General features: G+C 37.9%; 1 protein-coding gene across 4 annotated transcripts in view; it reads left to right on the top strand.

The window, feature by feature from the left end:
• The window catches only part of TBL1X (transducin beta like 1 X-linked), a 195,954-nt gene that overhangs the window by 142,701 nt on the left and 39,754 nt on the right, over positions 1 to 13,499 (top strand). The window lies entirely within an intron of this gene.

The raw sequence follows: 13,499 nt of genomic DNA, 5'->3' as shown, positions 1-13,499 counted from the left end.
TCAGTAAAAGTAGAATTGACTAAAAATATTTCATGTTTCACATGCTGAAGCAAACAAACAAACAAATCTGTGGAAAATAGATGTCATCCTGTCAGAAGATTTGAAGCCAGTTTTAGAATAAGCCCTCAAGACCCAAGAGATGTCTTGTACCGAGAACCAGAGTCCCAGCAGGTAGAAGGTACTGCCTTAGCCTGCCTCCCTTGGTCACTCATTAGATGCATAATGGTACTCATTAGATGCATTATTTTGAGTTGTTTCTTCCACTTGCAAGACTATTTCAATCCTGGGAAACTGAATCCCTATGCAAAGAATCTCCATTTAAATGAAGAAGGTTTATTGTACTTCTGCATGATTTGGTTTTTTGAAACAGTTCTTTGGGACTTTCCATAGTTGGCCTCTGTTAGCTGTTGTCTCGCACTCTCTAATAATGGAGCTTATAAAAAGTTGTCTACATCTGGTGTGCAAACAGATGAAAGAAAAAGAGGAAGTAACAAAACTAAAATTTCGTCCAGACAAACTTTACTTTGAAAAACAAGCCATTGTGTACAGCACTAAGAGCTCTTAGACATTATAGCAATGCACCAATGGATGTAATCAAAAATAAAGAATCCTGGAGTTACTTTACATTGTTATGTTTGGGTTATAGGAAATTCTGCATAACGGTGTATTAATGCAGTAGCATTTCCTGATGTGGAAAAAACCCAGCCTTTTTTATCCCTCTTGATACATCAGGAGGTGAGTTAGTGTTGTGTAGTGATTCAGGAGGCTTTACAAGTCAATCAAGAATGATGGGATCAGCCAAATGTGAGGGAAAAGTTACTCTAGGTAACATCTCCCACAAGCAAGCACTCACTTTTGCCATTTTACAGAGAACTTAACATGCAAATTGCTATGTTAATGGCAAGTTGTACTGCTCTTACATTCTTATCTAGAGGGTCAAAAATTTTTATTATTTGATCCACACATACTGAAGACATACACAAAAACATCATATTTCCATTGTTCTGTGTATTTTATACACAGAGTGGAAATTGAGGTTAAATATTTGAAGAAATATTCCATTATGCTTCAATCTGAGCATGTTGAAATCTAAATGCTAGATATGGATGTAGTAGATACACCTGGCAGTTTGTTAGAAATTCCATTCAGCAAACTAGAACTGTAACCAGTGATGAATCTGTTAAAAAGCTTCTTACATTAGGTTTGAACCTTTTTTACTGCTGTCATCATTTTTTTCCAAAAGGTTTTTATATCTGTATTTTCAGATGAAGTAAGGCAATAAGACAGAAACTGTTATTCAGCATTTTGGCTTTCCACCGGTGACTCTAAATGCCAGAAGACACAACAGCAAATGAAAGATATTTACTCCACAGCTTCAGAAATAATGCAGGCCAGATTTAAAGGGCTAGTGTTTAAATACAGTCTGAGTTCAAACCCCTACAGTTTAAGGAGTTTGCCAAAAGCAGGGTTATTACACTGATTATTTGTTAACATTAGCTGAACCCAAAGCTTCTAAAAATTTTATCAGACACAACCATGAATGTTGCTTACAATACCACACAAAAGTTCAATTCTTTTTTTTCAAGTATCTGAAAAAAATCTGATAATGTACAACTTCCAGGCTTTTCCATAAATTCTAGGCAAATGATGGGAGGAAGAGAGGAATAACAAAGGAGAAAAAAAAAAAAAAAAGACAAAATGTCCCTATACTATTTCATATATTTTGCATCTGCGAACAGGAGATGCAGGAAGTACAGGAACACTTGAGATCCTTTGAAGCATTGTAGCAAAGATGCTGAAGGAGGCTCTACAGTTCATTATGAAAATGCTGGCAGGTGATTCTAGTAGGAGTTCAGCTCTTGTAAACTTGAAGCTAGAAGTGAAATTCAGTAACTATATATTTCCTCCTTAATTTTCTGTCAGATCAGAAGCCTTGCTCAGGAGAGTATTAATAGAGTTGAACTGTCTAAACCATTATTGTTGCTTTTTAACAAATCTAGGCATACTGAGGAGAGTTTCAGTGAACTGGAAAAAGCAAATGTTGTGCCAGAATTTTTAAAGGTTAAATAAGATGATCCAGGTAACTATAGGTCAAGGATAATCATTGAAATGCTGAGATTAAATATCTCCAACAAATCTGAAGAGATGACATCATGCCAAATGCCAGCCAGCAAGTTTTTATGGATAATAGATCTTGTCAAACATACTTGATACTGCTTTTTTCCAAGATCAGAAATGAAATTGACAGAGATAGCTGTGCTGACATTAATACACTTGGACTACTTTATGACATTTATTTAGTCTTGTTGACACGGTGGTTAAAACCAAAATGAAATAACAGTGAGTAAAATCAGTGTAGTCCAGAGTAACCAAATGGATTAAAAATGGGATAACAGAAACATCTTGAAAAGTGATTATAGCTGGGGAGTATTCATCTCAAGGGTTACTTCTAGTGGGAACTCACAGGAATCTCTTCTTGGCATAATGCTGTTCATCAGCTTTATTGGTTACCTGGAAGGAAATATAAAATGATTACCAAGTACATCTGCAGATGGAATGAAATAGTAACTTGTGGCATTTGGTGAGTTATACTGACTGATAATGAGGTTTAACAGAAAAAAGTACAGCCAGGGAGACTGCTTTGAGTTGCCTGCTGCTGGAGGAGCAGGCTGGAAAGGATGGTCCAGGGGCAGTGGAGTCAAATCTCTGCCTTACAAGACAGGACAGGGACAAGTTAAGGCTCTAAATGTTTAGCTGTATTAAAATAATTTAAATAAGTAAGTAAACAGTTGCCTCTTCTCACAGGTGACTGTCTCAGTGCTTATCTATGCCCAGAAAATCAAAGCAGTCTATCATAATTTCCATTTATGCTCCATGCCTTAATGCCATAGGAAGTTCACCATGAAGGTGACTAGGTGTTAAGCACTTCCACAGTAGGACCATGAATGCCCCTTTCTTGAGATACAAAAGAACAAGTGTTTATTTTCAGTTCAAGGTTATCTCTTCCTATCCAAAGTCAAGTATTGCAATGTCTAGTTTTCTCCTTTTTTATTACAAACTTCCTTGGTGCAGTTTAAAGGGGTCATTCTTAAAAGTACCGAGGCCTTTCAACCATTGTTTATCTCAGGAGTCAAACTTCTTAAAGTCAGGTTATGTTTATTTATAGGTGTCTTGATACTAAATCTACCTTTAAATGAAATGTTGTCCCCAGTTAGGCAGATCTATCTTAGAGTGTACAACCAGGAAATAGGAGCACACAAAACACCACTCCTGTGGTGGATGCAGTTAGATAACAAAGCCAGGTCCATTGATGAAAGTGAAACAAGCTATACCAAAGTATAGCCACAGTTCTGGCATCCAAATTACATTAATTACAATTAATAGTAGATAATATTAAGACTAACATAATATTAATATAATAATATTAGTTGTATTAACTTTGAACCTCTTTAAACACCTGAGAAGCATGCTTTTGCTAGCAGGCATCTTCATTACTGACATAGACTTTCTATGGGGTTTCTTCAGTTTTTCCAAAAAAAAGTACACAATTCATAATGTAGAGTTTTCCTGTTCTGTTTTTTTCCAAAAGAGAATCAGATAATTATTTGTCTTTTGGAATGAAAGTCAGAGCAGTACAGTGCAATGAGGAGTGATAATGATCCCAAGGAAATTTCTAAGAGTTGAGGGAGGATAGCAAAACCAAAGGGAAATCAAATGTCTCACATACTTTCTCATCTAAAATGTGTTGCTGTCTGCTGTGAGTGCAAATCCTATCTGTCCAAATGCTACAATAAATTACCTTCCCCACCCAGCCCTACCAAACATGTCCATTCAGTTATGAAAGCTTTTCAAATGGAGTATTTTTGATGCATTGATCACTTAACAGTGTTCCTTTTCTAGCATTTATATGCATGATGCAGTCTGGAATTCTTGTCTGAAAATCAGGTCCCCAGTTGCCTGTGGCTTACACTGTTCTCTAGCAGAACATTTACTGTGACAAATGTCTTGCAATGACTGCTTAGAGTTAAGATTGTGTAAGCTTCCATTTTCACTCAAATTTTTACTTTTTGATTTGAATTTTTCCATGTTTTATGACACATCCTTGATAACTGTTCCCCAGTGTATAATCTGCACCATGTACAATCTGTACCACATCTAAGACAATAAAAACAGTAGCTAGATGCTTTTGCTAAAAAAGATGTCAATGACATTTTTAGATGCTGACTTGGGACAATTTACCATTTTACTTTGGAATTTTCATTTGTTTTCTTCCCAAGCATAAAAATGAAGACAGCTAATAAAAAAGATTTTTCTCCCTCTGTTAATTCAGGATTTTAGCAGCACATTGGTCTGCCTGGTTCATAGTTGACAGATTTTCCTTTTTTTCCTAGAGAAAAAGTTTTTCTCTCAGGTTTTAAGCATCGATTCAAGGGCACAGAGCAAAGGGTTTCTGTGAATCACAAAACCCTTTGTAGTTAGGCCATGTACAAATATGGGCCTTTCCTGTTAACCACATCCAAGGCATTTTGCTGTCATTTTGCATTTGGAAATCATGAGAGAATCCAAAATGTGGATATTATGATCTTTCTGGGATTTCATCCTTGTGATGAAACTAAATACTAATATTGGAATAGTATTAAATTACTTTTTTTCCCAACAACATTTGCAATTTTTTGAAAAGGAAGCAACAAAATTTGAAGGAAAACTATATTTTTTTTATTGAATAGTTTTCTTTTTCAACCTAGAAATTTTACAGAAAATGTAAATATCACAGTTTTCTTGCATAAGTTCTCAGGCAGTAGGGGATGACTGAAGATCATATTCTGTACTTTTGAATTGGTGCCTGATGCAACAGTCTTTACTTACATAAGCCTGTGTAATTTTTCTCTGAAGTCCATACTTTGCCTACATGAGGTATGTTTAGAGTATTTTTTGAACAACTGTGTATGGCACAGAGTCCCTGAGTCACAGACGAGAGACGTGCATGTTGAAAATAATTCAGATTAAGCAAAGCATAAAAGATTGGCATATATAGGTCAGCTAAATTTGCTTCAAAGCTAACTGCTTCCTTTGTGTAGGAAGGCTGCTGCGAGGTAGAAGAGGAATACACAGTGAATGTTTTTTTTCTTAAATTATTAAAATTTAAACCTTGAAGAATAACTCATTAAAAGAATGAATCACTTGGTCAATAAAGGCAATTGTCCAGTGTGGCAGTAAAAGCAATAGTGTTCACTGATGGCAGAGTCACTGGAGAGTGATTTTTCTTTTTGCCTTTTTTTTATGTTTTCTTGCAATTTGGCTCATTAGGATCATAGGAGGGCTCAGTCTGGATAGTATCTCAGGAGATGGCAGAATCAGAGAATAGTTCAGGTTGTCAGGGGCCATTGGAGATCATCTAATCCATCTCCTCTGCTCAGAGCAGGGTTGGCTCCACCAGGTTGCCCAGGGCTGTGTCCAGTTGGGTTTTGAATATCTCCTAAGGATTGAGAGTCCACAACTTCACTGGACAGCCAGTTCCAATGCTTTTATCACCCCCACAGTAAAAAATGATTTGCTGTGTTTCAGGGGAATGTCACGTGTTTCATTTTGTGCTGATTGCCTTCTATCCCAGGGCACCACTGGAAAAAGTGTCCATCCTCTTTGCACGTCCCTCAGGTATTTTTGCACAGAGGATAAGCCATCTGTGAGCCAGCTCTTCTCCAGGCTGAGCAGCCCCAGCTCTCTCAGCCTCTCCTTGTATGGCAGATGCACCAGTCCATTGATTCTCTTTATGGTTATGGATTGTATTTCTCTGGGCTCTCTCGTGGATATGGCGCTCCAGGCCTGGCTCACCAGCGCTGAGCAGAGGGTGAGGATCCCCTCCAGTGACCTTCTGGCAGTGCTTTTTGTGGGACAGCCCGGCATGCTCTTGGCTTTCTGTGCTGCAAGGGCACATGGCTGGCTCATGTTCAAGTAGTCCAACCTCCTGCTCAGCACTGGAGAGCCTCAAAGATCCTTTAAACAACCAATAGAGGAGGGTTTGCAGGGCAGCCACTGCTGTGTTCCCAGGGCTCTGCACGCAGCTGTGCTCTAAAGGCAGCGATGATGATGGGAGACCTTGTGTTTGCTGAGGGAAAAATGCATCCTTGAAATGACAGCCTGCCAGGCAAAGATAAAACACACATTTTAGTGTCGATCCAGTAGCAATCTGTGGCTGCATTATTTGTGTTGATACGTGTGTTAGCACAGTCTCTTGGGCCTGGTGTGTCCTGCCTGCAGCTCAGGGTGACTGTAGCTCACAGAGTAAGGACACTTCTGACCTTCCCTTGCACAGCTCCTTCTGTGCTGACCAGGCATTACTGGATAAACAAAGTGATGGTACATTTTTCAAGGGCATACATGAAAACTGAGTGTTTATACCTCACTCTAAAGTTTCTGTCCCTCAATTTTCCTGTTTGAAAGCAAAGTTAATACTATGAACAGTACCTCAGCAGATGTTGAATGTTTATAGTCCTAAAATGTACTGAAATCCTCTGAGTAAAAAGTATTACACAGGTGCTGGGACAATATTTAACATTATTTTTCAATTATTTCAGAGTGCTGTTTATGAATTTATGGGTGAATATATATCCCTAAAAGCAGGATGAATGAGATATTAATAGTATTTTTCAGAAACTGGTTATTAAAACTTATGCCTTTATACAGTTATACTGGTGTTAAAACTCAAGGCAGGGATTCTTTCAGCTTTTCAGCTGTACAATAATGAGACTTCAGAGCAAAACAAACACTACTTTTAATTCTCATGGCTTAGCACAGACCTGATTTGTGGGCATGCAGTCCTATTTGTATGATGCATTATCCTTTTTAGGGCCAGCCTGCTCAATTAAAATAAAATAACTTCAGGTTTGGTCCAGATCTCTGATTTATTGAAAGTTGGCTATAGAACCAGCCAAGAACCATAGAACCAAAAGTCACTAGAGTTTTCATGAATTATTTTAGATAAATAAGGCCACAGTGTTGTCCTAGGAATACAATACGTGTTAAGGTTACTGTTGGATAAGAACAATTAAGAAATTTGACCCAAAAAATGGTTTGCTTTAAATTTCATAAAAGTTACCTCAGAATGAATGTTCCTATATGACATGAAACCATCTGTAACAACACATATTTCATATAATATTATATTTTTAATATATATATATAATGCCTCCAGTATAATATTTATGTAGTAAAATAGTATATTATCAAAAGGATATATAAGGGATTTTAATAAACCATAACTTCTTTTTTTTATATTTGTTCTACTTTTCTGTATTTCTTTTAAACTGGGAAGGTAGTGACTGTATGGTTGCAGAAACAGTGGGCCTTACTCTGAATTTGAAATTAAACTTCATTATTTGAGAATGGATTATGCTGAAAAGACAAATCCATTTCTAAAATAAGAGCTGTATTATTATGCAGTTTCTTCTCCGCTAGTAAAGATTTATTCTCTTTGTAAACAATAAATACATTTTAAGAAAATCAGGGTCAACATTAGAAGGCAACAAGCTTTGTTGAGCTGCAGTTCCCAAAACATTTTTGTTTAAACGTAACAAAGCTACGGATCTTGGAAAGGATGAAGCTGAGCACCTGTGCAAGTCAAAACCAAATTGGACCCTTTTTTCATAGAGAAGTGAATATGTACTAGCAGTATTTGATGGTTGGCTTCACAAAATCCGGATTCTGTGATGGTGAGGAAAAAATATTTTTACAGGTAAAGAGGTTATTGGGTTTCTCCTACTTTGTTCTGGTAAATTTTCAAAATATTTTAATAGTCTGTATGAGACCCATCTTTATGGTTTTATATGCACAGACTTGTGACTTTTGTGACCAGATATCTCTTTATATACAAATGCATAAACAATATTTTCAGATGTTTTGTGGTGCAGTTGAAGAGGTCTGTTTGAAAATTTATTTCTATTTACCCTGTTTCATAATTGCTGCAGAATTTTTAACTTCATGTGAAGGAAAGAAATACACTGTATTTTGGGGTTTTGCCATTTGCAAAAGTCTGCTTACCTCATATTTCCTTCTAGGTCTCTTCACAGTTTTCTAAAGTTGGCTATTTCAATTTTTCTTTGGCCTGAAAGTTGCCATACAGGGTTGGATCTCGGACACTGAGCAAACACAGTGATTTTTAAGTTACACAAACATAGCCAATTACACCTTTACAAATTTATTCCATGGCACAAATTTTGGTTCTGATCACTTCATGTCCTGTTTTTTAAAGCTTGCAAAAACACAGTATTTTTAGGGTATTAAGAAAATAGCATGTGGGGTAGAAGACAGATGTCTAAAGGTCAAGATGACTTTGCTGGTAAAACCAGTGCAGTCCTACACATTTCTCACTTTACTGCTTTTCAGTTTGAGTCTCCAGGCCCAGGGGAGCTTTGCAAGTTTTTCTTAATAACCTCTGTGCTGAGAATGGCTCTGTTCTGCCATGGCACTGACAGTCCACCCCTCCTCACACCCATCCTGTCTTAGGGCTCTGTTTGTAGTCACCATCCACAAAACCCTTCCTGGTGTCAGGTTCCTGAATGTCCCCTGAGTGTCACCTGAGGTGTCCCTCTTGCCACCACTTAGGGTTAGAACAGAGAGAAGAGCATAGCTTAAGGAAAGTATATACAGCTGTGGAAGTCTGTTCTAGAAACATGATCCCTAATTTTATGTGTCTCTTTCTTTGGATGTTTGGTTGCACAGATAGGGCTAAAGAGCATCCCATGAATTCAGAAGTTAAAGATTATTTTCATCCTTGTGGCCTTTGTAAGCTGTTTCAAACTCTGCCCATAGTTGCAGTAAATTGCTAGATCTGTACTGATACTTACTTGCAGCTTTCATTCTCATTTACACAGAGTGAAACAGGATTACTTCAGACCTTGTTTTCAAGAGCTTTTTATAAGTTCCTCTTTCCATTGCTTGTGCTCTGTTTTCTGTCTGTATCGTATTTCTCTCTTTGTTAATTTGCAGCCCTCAGAAAGGCTTAAACAGTGAGTGCCAAGTACCACTCATCAAAAGATCATTTCCAAGTTGTATTAATCTTTTCCAGCATACTTTCCCGCATGAAAAAGAAAAAAAAGTACCTGCCAAAAACATTCTTTGGCACGTAATAAAATAATTTTGGGTAGCAGACATTTACTCTGAATTCTTGGCAGAAGGTGAACAGGTCCAATATCCAAGAAAAAAGGGTGTAACGTTTAATATTAGTGAATAATCACAACTGTAAAACTTTGGGTAACTAGACATACTGTAATTTTACCTACAGCTAGGAATCCTTTCTTTATATTTCCCAGTGACTGTGAAAGAGCTTGTAATACTGAAGACATTTCCCAGGGTTCTGGAAATAATTTTAATCATTTAGCAATCCTAATCTTGAAACAAATGTGCAAGCCCTATTGTTCAGCTGGTTCTTCTAAAAATATATTTCAATTGCAGTTCTCTATTTTAAATTGCTAATGTGTGTCCTTATTAAGCCCTTTATGTAATTGCAAAGGTAAGTCTTCAAAATAAGCAGACACTGCCAAAAACAGAGAGATATCCTGGGATGTATTACTGAGAAACAAAAACCTTAACTAAGAGAAGAATCTCAGTCTGCTGTGAATAGCAAACAAGATCTGGCATAGGATTCTTGTCCACTGTTATTTTTTGTAATTGTTAGTAGAATCTTACTGGTGGCTTAAGGCACCAGACACTTACTGTGACCAAACATATTTCAAAGAAATCAGTTGCCCTTTTTGTAAAGCCTACAAATATATGTACACTGGGAGTTTATGACCATGTTTTTATGGATACATAATTCAGTTTAGACAAAAATCTAAGGATAAGCAAGGATAGGGATCCATGTTGCATTCTCAGTTCTCAGTGCATCATATAAATGGCAACTGCAGTCAAGTACAGTGAAGAGCATCACTGTATTCTCTCAGGCAGTGGAAAGAAATTACATCACTTGCCTCAGGAACTAGATTAGCATGTGCTAGGCCCTGAATTAAGAAAATACAGTTGCTCTAACTTAAGTTGTTTGCTCTTGGTTTTGCATACAGAATTTGCATTCAAATCTGCCCTTAGTGATATATGTGCCTTGCTTCTCTACACTGATAAATCTAGATCTACAAAAGTCTTAATTTAACACTGACTGTGTTGTTTGTACATCATTAGTTTTTGGAGGAAATTATTTTGTTGGTGGTTGTATTTCACGGGGGTTTTTTTTGGACTTTTTTTTAGCTGCTGTGCTGAGACTCTAATTTATTTCAGAACACCACATTGCAGCGCTCTGCCCTTCTTGCCTTCCTGCTCCCATGGCACTCCCAGGAGCCAGACGTCAAACTTGGGATGAATGTTTTTCCACTGCTTGCATCTGGTTTCTTTGGCAAGCAGTTGTGCAGGCAGCTTTGGGGTTCCTTGGGTTTGCTAACACGGTGGAGCAGCTGATGGGATTGCGGGTGGACGTCTGCTCCTCCTGCGCGTGAATTTCTTTTGACTCATGATGCAGTGGAATATTTCTACTTGATGTGTCTGAATCTCCTGGGAATTTTGCCCATATACCCATTTATGGTCATAAAGATGACTTTCCTTTGCCCCTCACAAACATTTTTTTTTTTGCCCTACAGCCGGTATAGCTATACAGGCCTTCCATTTTTGCATGAATTGTCCTTTGGTCAAAGTCTCAGCAGCAGTGCCAGGTGCAAGACTTACCTTAAAGAAAACAGGCTCTTCTGCAGCCAGAAAACTTGAGATTGCTGGTGGATCCCATTATAGCAGCTTCATGTTGATTCTGCTGAACCAGTAGTTTTAATAATGTCTAAAGCCTTGCTCATTTTTGTCTCCTCTACCTGCCAAATGCTTTGAAGGGGAACACTGTGTTACTTCAGAGGTGAGGACTGGAGGAGCTTGTATTGGAAATTTCAAAAAATAAAGACAATACAGTGGCAGAGAAATCAGTTAAGCTAGAAGTGCTGGTTATTTCCATGTGGAGATGGTTAAATTGTTGGAGAAAAAAAAAGGAATTGTCAGATAGTTTATTCCTTTCCTTTTATTTTTCTTCTCTCTTTCTTTCAAAGTAATAACATCACTAATTTAGTGATTTCTAGAACTAGAACTTAAGATCTCTGTATATGCAAACCTCAGCTTGGACTGCTTGAGTTAAAGAAATAGCAAAATTTGTTGAAGGAAATTACACAGATCTCCATATGAAATGTCACTATTTTCCAGAAAAGGGGGCCACACTGGGCATTAATTGTACCAAGATTTGTAGGAATGGCTTGTTACTTCTGTTCAATGTTGGGATAGAGGCTGTTCATCATCAAGATGCCCAAAGTGTGTGTTAAAGGCAATTTGATGTTCATAATTATTTATTCTCTGTTCTATTGCACAGTAGCAAATGTTTCAGTGAAGGATCTTACAGTGTGAATAATTGAACCAAGTAAGTCGCAAATAACTGGAAAACACCTGGCTTTTAAAAATTATTTGTACAGCAAACTATTTAGGTTAACCAGAAAAAACTAAGTCCACTTAGCTCACAAACAGAAAACTTTGTTCAACAGATCACGTCTCTATTGCTCATCAGGGCATCCCCAAAGTAACTCCCCAGTGACCAGTAAGGACTGAAACAGTTCAAAGGTCTTTGCTTCCACAGACCCCTCTTTGTCATTCCCCTCACCTGCACAAATACAGCAGCATGTACTGTAGCTGCTACAATTCAAGGTTGCAGTTTTATAAAGACATGCTTTTTGTGGTGCTAAAGAGATTGGGAAATTAAAGGAACACTTGGTAGATGCCAGTTTTACCTGGAGCTGTGAGTACCAAATGAGCCAGCATGGGGAATACTCAGCATCACCCCAGGTGTGAGTCTAAAAGGAGGCATAATGCTTTGCTCCCAGAAGAGAAGATCACTGGAGAAGAAAAGTCATTCCCTGGGCTGTGTGGCTCCCCAGTTGCCTTTCCTACACCTACAGTTGACAGGCATTTCTGATGTGAGCCAGGCATATTGCAAACAATTAAAACTATGTAGCCTTCAGATCAAACAAGCATGCAACAAGCATCATTATGTTCATGAAATAAAAACTTATCATTTTTTGATCAATGACAAATCTAGCTTCAAAGGGAAGCCATTTTTAACTGAAAAAGGAACAGCCAAAGGAAAAACCCTCCATCATCTCCGTTTTTGCAGTTATAGCAAAACCTATCAGTGAGATTTTGCAAAACACAGTCCTACATATGCATTTTTTGGCACTGCCTAGGGCAAGAATTCCCAAACGGCTGTGTATGTACCACTGAGAGTATATACAGACACCTCAGTGTGGGAAAAGATATAGCACAGAACCAGGACCTGTTACCACTGTCAGTACAAAAAAATTGTGGGAATCTCTCAGTTAGGAATTTCAGTCAGTTTCCAAGTCTGTTTCTGACTTGTGTAATAATTTTTGAGATTGGGGGGTCATTTAATTAATTGTTTTCTACATTCATTATTTCTTCTCTGCTTTTATGCTCTGTGAAATACTTCAAGTCCAACTATAAGTCACCTCCATTCATACCAAGATCATCCTAAGATGAATTTTTTCTGCACAAGAATTTTTTCTGCACTGTTCGTATGGGTTTATTTTTCATTTATGATAATGTATTTACAGATTATGATGCATAGCTTGATGGTTTCTGTTTTCCCATCTTTTTGGGGGCAGAAAAAAACTGGAAGCCATTCTCTCAAGTCTGCTGAAAGATGCCATTTAGGGCACTGGTCATGTCACAGCAATAGCAACTGGTTCACTGCTATGAAACCTGTGTGGCAATGCTTTCTCCTCTTCAGCCCTTCGTGTTCATGCTTTAACCTCAGAAACTCATAGTCTCACTGCATGTGTCTTCAAAGGGTATATTGCACTAAGATTTTGTTTACTGGTGCTATTTGAACAGAAATTAGTGTCTTGTGGAGTGATTATTGCAGTCACTAGTGGCAGAATTTAGGAGAAGGAATGCTTACAGACACAGATTTGCAATTTTCATTCATTTCACTGCTGCCACGGCATGTTCAGTTTGTCTGCTGTAATTTCATTTCTCCCCCACCACATCCTTCCTTCAGATCCCCACTTGCAGAGCACCTTCTGTCTCTGCTCACGCTCCCAACTGCCTTGGCAGACTGGGACTGGGGGTGGTGCTTGTGTCTTGGCTTTGTGTCCCCAGCGTATTTCACAATCTTAGAAGGAGGGCCAGGTTAACAAGCTAACATTTTTTTAAAATTGCCTTTGTTTGATAGAAATCACCTTTTCATAAGACTAAACTATGGAGCTGCAGCTTTGCCATGTAATTTAGTGTGTTTCGGTGCAGAGCCCTGAAGAGAACTGATGACATCTGGTAACTATAAAAGTAAAGCTCAGGTGATTCTTCAGTGTTATCAGAAACCTGATGTAGGTACAGCTTCATTGAGGATTTTGCTGACTGTGTGAGGTGGTTATAAAACCGTTTATTTTCAAATGAGCCTTATATAACTGCTGTGG

The sequence above is a fragment of the Agelaius phoeniceus genome, chromosome 2 (assembly GCF_051311805.1).
Source record: "Agelaius phoeniceus isolate bAgePho1 chromosome 2, bAgePho1.hap1, whole genome shotgun sequence".
NCBI classification, from domain to species: domain Eukaryota; kingdom Metazoa; phylum Chordata; class Aves; order Passeriformes; family Icteridae; genus Agelaius; species Agelaius phoeniceus.
The sequence above is the reverse complement of the archived record's forward strand: the minus strand, read 5'-3'. Positions and strand labels throughout refer to the sequence as shown.